Source organism: Pelodiscus sinensis, chromosome 5, assembly GCF_049634645.1.
Source record: "Pelodiscus sinensis isolate JC-2024 chromosome 5, ASM4963464v1, whole genome shotgun sequence".
Taxonomy (NCBI): Eukaryota; Metazoa; Chordata; order Testudines; family Trionychidae; genus Pelodiscus; species Pelodiscus sinensis.
The window spans coordinates 109,632,607-109,640,066 of NC_134715.1; the positions used below are offsets into that span (position 1 = coordinate 109,632,607).

At 42.7% G+C, this 7,460-nt stretch overlaps 1 long non-coding RNA gene across 1 annotated transcript in view; it reads right to left on the reverse strand.

The window, feature by feature from the left end:
- Nucleotides 1-6,693, reverse strand: part of LOC142829674 (uncharacterized) — a 29,256-nt gene extending 22,563 nt beyond the window's left edge. Inside the window, exon 1 of the long non-coding RNA XR_012904372.1 lies at nt 6,617-6,693. This is a non-coding gene — a long non-coding RNA (uncharacterized LOC142829674). The remainder of the gene's footprint in view (nt 1-6,616) is intronic.
- Between the last annotated feature and the right edge of the window lie 767 nt (nt 6,694-7,460).

Genomic DNA, 7,460 nt, shown 5'->3' on the forward strand with positions numbered 1-7,460 from the left:
GATGGGGGAGGAGGGAGAAAGGAAGGAAGGAAGGATGAAAAATAATGTAGCTACAAGATTTAAACTTAAACCATGATTGCACAATGCATTTCAAGTCTATCTCTTATGAAAAGGCCTGACTAATTGTCAGTCCATTGCCATCCTTGGTCTTTTTCACCATTTATCTGGTTTCTCCTTCCCACTGAACATATATTTTGGTTTGTTTTCCCTAATTGCAATAGCTTGCACTTTCCCATGTGATTCACTTTTTAAACCCATATTTCTAATCTTTCTGCCCTCACTGCTATCTGTAACCATTCTAACTTCTTAACCTGTGAGAGTTTCATTAAGATGTGGTTAATTTCAAGAATATTAATCGCAATGTTAAATAAACCCAGTCTTAACACTGATCCCTGAAGTATATCCCACTAGATATTTCTTCCCATCTTGTTACATTACTCTTTACTTTTACTTCTAGTGTATGGTACGTCAGTGTATGGTACGTCAGTGAGTTTTCAATCTCCTACGACCCATGTTTAAGTCCAAGTCAAGGTGAATTAATTTTTCCTTGAGATTTCGCTTTGCTAAAATTCAAATATATTGGGTCAGATCCTTGGGAGAAGTAAATCAGTATAGCTCAGTTGACAAATAAAACTCCATTTGTTTACCCCAAATCAGGGTCCTGTCCTGTTTTATCAGTGGTATTCTACTCATGCATTAGCATCATAAACATTTAAAATAAAAAAGAAGAAATCAAGTTTATATGACACCATTCCATTATTTAATTGCTTTCCAGCCCCACCCCTCCATTCTTACAAGCCATTAAGCAGCTCCTTAAGGACTAGATTGCAATCTGACCTGGTTAATGGACCACTTGTTGCACTGCCTTGGAACAATCCAAGGTCAAAGTCTCCCTTTCAGTTCCCTGATATGCTGAGAAAGGTGTCCACTGCAGCAGCTGTATACTCCATGAATGATGGAGAATCCACCACATCTCTAGAGAAATTGTTGTAAGGATTAAATTTCCATCGTTGTTACTTTCTAGTCTGAGTTTGTCTAGCTTCAGTTTCCAGTCATATGATATATCTTTATTAACTAGATTAAAAAGAATCCTCTTTTAGAAAAATCTCTTGCCCATGTAGGTACTTATTGCATGCTACCTCTTGATCATAGTTCCCACAAAAGTGTGTGGCCGTGCACAAAAACATTCACACCGCCCCTGGAAAGCCACTCAGCAGAGCAGCTGCTCTGGTGGGTGGGGCCAGCTGAGAAAACATGGTGAGAGCCGCTGGGGCAGGACCTGCCACATGTTGGGGGGGGGGGGGGGGGCGCATTTGCTCTGGTGGCCAGGCAGGACATGCCACAAGGCCGGGGGCTGGGGTCTGCTCTGGCGGCTGAGAATAAGACATACTTCAGGGGAGGGTTTCTGTTCCAGCTGTTGGGAATGTGGAAGCAGGAAAAGGGGATTTGTGTGCAGCCATCTTAGGTTTGTCAGTAGCAGAGCAAGAGTCAGGCTAAGTCTGTCGCCTGTCAGCGCGAGATCTGTAAAAAGCGCTGCCTTCACCTCTCGCCTCCATACAGAGACAAGGATGGAATGCTGACTCCAGTAAGAGCCTTGAAGATAAGGTAGCAACTAGGAGGAACTAAGAGATAATTGTCTAGCCATTGTTGTATGTATGTAATGGGAAAGTATATATACTACTGCTTTTACTGTTTGTATTCGAAGATCTGCCCAGGGAAGGGGGAGGGAGGATTTCCCTCCTCCCCCCATGCAGTCAAACTTCCCTTGCAATTGTCTTGCAATTACTTGAAAATAAACTGCCTCTAGCTTGTTGCTTACTAAATGCAGAGTGAGGACCTTGTTTTCTTCCATAGGAACAATACATGCCACATGGCGGGGGGGGGGGGGGGGGGGGGGGGGGGCAGGTTCGGCTCGGATGGCTGAGAACATGTGCATGTGTTGATTGGGTGCAGGGGCGGATATAGGGCAGGGTGAGCAGGGTGGCCGCCCCGCGCTTCAAGAAGCCCCGTGCATGCACCATGGTGCCACCGCGCATGCGCAGTGTCAAAGGGGGGCCCCACGAAATTGTGCTGCCCTGGGCCCCGCAAAATCGTTGTCTGCCCCTGATTAGGTGCCATGGTGGCACACATCCAACCCAGCACACATGACCTCAATATTGGTACACAAGCCAAAACTCACTTCACTCATGGTTGGAAAATCTTAGTGGGAACACTGCTCTCGACTTCCTTTGTTAAACTAAAGAGACTGAGCTCTCACTAGTCTTCTATTAAAAGGTGGGTATTCTAGATCTTGGATCATTCTTGTAGCTCTTTTCTGAACCCTTTCCAATTTGTTAATATCCTTGTTATAGTGTAGACATGAGAGCTGGACAAAGTATTCTAGTGATGTATCACTTATGCTGTATACAGTGGTAACAGTGCATCCTTGTTTCCAGCCAGTATTCCCTTTACATATCTGTAGCTAATTAATTCATTTTATCATTTATTTATTGTGTGATGTTATGATTATGACTAACATGTCATATGTAATTATTGTATGCTAAATAGATTTAAATTGTAGGATTATAGAAGACTGATATTTGTTTAAAAGATAATTAGATACATAATACATAATTAAGTAAGCCTGAAATGCAAGGCCTACAGGCTGAGGTCTGTAATATTTTAGCTTAGCTGTACAAGGCTTTCAATTTAAGAAATGCTTGACATTAATCACTTAAGAATGACTCTAGCCCATAGAGTTACATGAACAGAGGTACCAAAGGGTGGTGATGTCAAATTACTTTAAGATTAAAATTAATTACAAGATATTCATATTTTTCTAATACATGCCTTAACCACAGGGTGCACTAAATGCTAATGCCACTAAAAGGAACTATAACCAACCTAAGGTCCCTCTAATATTCTTTGGGGACACAATAGAACTAAGAAAAAAAGAGGGTGGACGTCGTCACGTGTCTAGAGTACTAGGCATAGTCCAAATCACAAGATAAGAGGTCTCCCAGGCTGGGGAAAAATGAGTTCAAGAGAACACTCTAGCAGGACTATCCCATTACTGATGATCAAATGGCAAGATATTCTTAAGGTTTGTTGGCTATCATAAAGGATCCTCCATTTGAATCTTCTGGTGTTGAAAAATATGCAGCTTCTATATAGTCCAGTGTTCCTAAAGAAGCAGGCACCATGCACCTTCCCTGACCACTTCACATTGTTAGTGAAATAACCCTGATGTTCCACCAGTGCCTACAAAACCATGGTGAAAAATCCCTTCTGGTTGATGTACTCCAGTGCAAGATAGTCTGGGGACAAAACTGAGATGTGTTCCACTTAGCACCCTGCCATAGTTAGGGAATCCCATTGCCTCAGTCATCAATTACTTTCCGCAAATTACTGAGGGGCACAGTCCTTTGTAGCAGTACGCAATTAACGGGCCTGCACACTTGCACCACCATTGCCCCCAGGGTGGGCTTTCCAAGTCCAAACTGATTTGCGACTGACCAGTAGCAGCGTGGAAGCTGGCAACTCCACACATCATCAACATAACGTAAGTCGACTGAACTCTGTAGCATACACATGGCCTTAGGGACAGGAGGCCCTTTGTTTGAAAGGTGGAATCTTTTGAGGGTTTATAAAATGTCTTCCCTGCTGCACTGCAGAACTCTCTTCTCAGTTAATTCTTCTCATTTCTGGTTTTTGATAAACACACCAGATTTATTGAATTAACTAACATCAAGATCCATGCAATTGATAGCATGATAATCTATCTTGGGGGAGGAGGGGGAAGGCAGGGAGGTCATAAGATCTTGAACTAACCCAGGTTATTTCAGTCTCTAAATATACACATCACTTATTCTCTTGCTCTATGGATTGTAAACTTGGCCCCCTCTCATCATTAAGCACATTTCCCCCCCCCCCCCCCCCCCCCCCCCCACTGATGGTAAGTCCCATTAGGAGATGGGAGAAATAATACTGAGCAAGATCTAACATTTCTTCTTGGTCAGCTATGAGGTTGGACACCAAGAGACACTAAGCTGTTCTGTATTCTACTATCCTGTCTATATGCCCAGGATACTGAAGTAATCAGCATTTAAATACATTTACTGTACTTGATTCTCCATTGACCTCTTTTAGTTCTTTTATATGTATATGAGACATTTCCTAAAGAAAAAAAAAAGAGACAGCTGAACACCTTTATTTTCAAAGTGTTGAGATGAATGATATATATTTAGATCTTTGCAATACATTAAAACTTGGCTTCAGATATTGTTTTGAGCAAAGTGGTTGAAGACTGCACCTGTGTCATCCAGCACTTGGAACAGAGATTCTCAGGACAGTGTTTTGGTGGCTTGAGAATGCAGCCACCAACTCTTGGGGAGGGAGGGGGGGCAGGTTGGAGGTAGACAGCAGGATCCAGGGGCAATTTGGGGGTTGTGCTCAGGGAAACAGTCATGGGTAGAGCCTTGTGCCCTGTAGTCAGAGTCCAAAGCCCTATGGCCACTGGATGGAGTCTGAAGCTGCATGGCCAGTGTCTGGGGCCACACTCAAGGCCTGAGCCACACCACCCTGGCAAAGTGGGGGAATTCTCCAGTGCTTGCCCCTCCAGCATTGTGCTCTAACTATCTCCAGAGACCACAGGGCCTGGTCTCTGTATGCAACTGTAGCAGTCAGAACCAAGATGATGCATCCAGGAGCACCAGGGAGAGGGAGGGACCAATGCTTCCACACCTCATCATAAACCAGGAGGCTGTGGCCACATCTGAGAAATCTGATTCCAAGTCAGCCTCTCAAGTCTTTGCTTTCATTGGAGAAGAATACTTATTCTATTAAATCTTCCTTCTGAAAATGATAGGCTCACTGTTGCAAACCAGACTTCCCAAGGGGAAAATATCTTGATACTACAGAGCTATTAAAATAATAGCCTAGTAGAAGGTCACAGCTCTCTTTTGTCCTCATCTATTGATACATTGACTCTTAAGTATCCTGGCTGCTTGTATTCTATACAGATCTGGGTAGTCAGCAGACACAATGCCTGGTGTAAGAGCTGGGAGTCTGAATACCCTGGCAAATCCTGAGCCTGGACAAAGGGATAGAATCATGAGTAGGATTGTGACAGATTAAGAATTATACATTGGAACAGGCCAGCAATGTTGCCAGGGGAGGAGAATGTGCAGCAGCTGTTGACAAGAGAGTGGGCTGGCACAGCTGATGGAAGAGAGAAGAGTGCAGGAACTACAGTGGAGAGCAGGCCAGCAGTGCTGTTTGTTATAGAGCTGAACATTTTGGTAACGGGAATTATACTTCTCTCTATCCAGTAGGATAAATAAATATCCTAATGCCAAAGTGTCAGACATTGGTACAATTGATAAATATAGTCTCTCCCAAGCAATACAGTGTTAATTCTGTCAGGCTCTCAGACACCTGGTTTAGGGTGAGCCAGTTAAGGGATTTAACTAGTCAAGGTCTTAATGGTGAGTGGCTCATATTTATCAGTGTTCAGAGTGTGGGGTTCTTCTTTGTTTAAGGCTAGATAGATATTAACTTTCTGGTAACAAACATGGCACTAGCAGCTTAAGTAGGAATGGATTTGGGACTCGAACTGATATTGCAGACTTAGGCTTAATCCTGCAGGGATCTAATAAATATTGAATAGCCTGGGATTGTGCCAGGTGAGCTGAATGGCTTGTATCCAATAGAGTATTGTTTTGTTTCTTTTAATCCTCTAAAGTTGGTGTTTCATGGGGAGTATGATATGCAGGATAGTGAAGTTATTAATTTTTTCACTTTTATTTCCTCCTGTTAAAGATATTTGCTGTTTAGATGCACAATAGAAGTGCCAACGTTTTATTTTCCTACTGCGTATGGTGGAAGGGGAGTCCCTTTTGCAGGGCTTCTAAGGCGCACAAAAGGTATCCTCATCCTATTGCACCCTAACAATTCTACAGGGGATACAAGTGCTTTTGCGTCATACAGTGCTGTTTAGGGGTCGAACTAATGCATGCTGATGTTAGTAGCAGGACTCCTTTTCAACATGCATGGGATGGGGTCCCTTGATTTAACAAGGAGCTCAGCAGCAGCCTCAACTCCCCTAGACATCTATCAGAATGAAAAGTATGTAATACACCAGGACCCTTTGCAGAATCAAACCCTCATTGATTTACTGCTTCTTTATAATTCTATGTGTATTGAGCTTCTATGCAATTAACAATTACTGTAACATTGAACACAAAAACAAATCCAATGTTATCTATAGTGTCTATCAGTGTTTCCTTATAAGCTACCAGTATATTTGAGGCTTTCATAACCAGTACTTGGAGTGCAAAACATTCAATTAACATGTAAAAATAGTGTAAGTATAACAGGGAGAGGGGAGAAGTAAGTCAGGCACAGATTGTTTTCTTCCTGAGCTTTCTACTTAGCATCAGCCTGCCTGATGTACATAATTTTCACAAAATTTTGAGGAGGTATGAGAACAATGTACCCGATAGCTAATAATCTCCAGGAAAGCAAAAAGAAAAGAATTATAGATGAGAAAAGTGATTCAAGCTGTTTCAATGGCAAGTGAAACATTTTGCATTTTTGTACTAGAACAAGGCAAGGCCCAAAGAAATATTAAGCTTACCTTGTCTGGGTACATATTCCTCATGTATTAGTCAATATGGCTTCTTTCCCTATGCCTGGTGTACAAATAGAGTTCAGAAGCATCCTTCAATACACTCATTTAAGCTACGTTGGGGTTGTCTGGGGGTTTTTAAGTGAAATGCAGCACCTGTGGCTGTAGCAAATCAGATGGTCATTAGCTCCAAGTCTGCACCTAACTAGAAGTATTCCACATGACACCCCATTAGCCAATCAGCACTGGCTACATTTCATTTCAGTTTGCTGTTATCCCCCAGCCAGTTCATTTTTTGTAGAACTGGCTGGTGGGTAGCAGCAAACTGAAATGCAGCCAATGCACGTCTTCTCACCCATGGGAGCCAGAGTAACTAGCACTTATGTTATTGCATTAGTTTGCAAATTGTTTCATTTTTTAATCATTTATTCACCTTTCATCATTCTGCACATCTAACATAGATCTCTTCTCTGTTTTCACCTCTGGGTGCAGGAGTCTTCTGCTCCATTATTTATATTGCAGTAGCTTACCCCTCCCCCCCCAGAATTAGGGTTCTATTACACACATTGGCTATGTCTACATTGGCAAGATTTTGCGCAAAAGCAGCTGCTTTTGTGCAAAAACTTGCCGCCTGTCTACACTGGCCATGAGTTATTGCGCAAGAACACTGACGTTCTAATGTAAGAAATCAGTGCTTCTTGCCAAGAACCATGACGCTCCCACTCAGGAATAAGCCCTCTTGTGCAAGTGTTCTTGCACGAGAGGCCAGTGTAGACAGGCAACATGAATTTCTTGAGCAAGAAAGCCCGATGGCTAAAATGGCCATCAGAGCTTTCTTGCGCAAGAGAGAGTC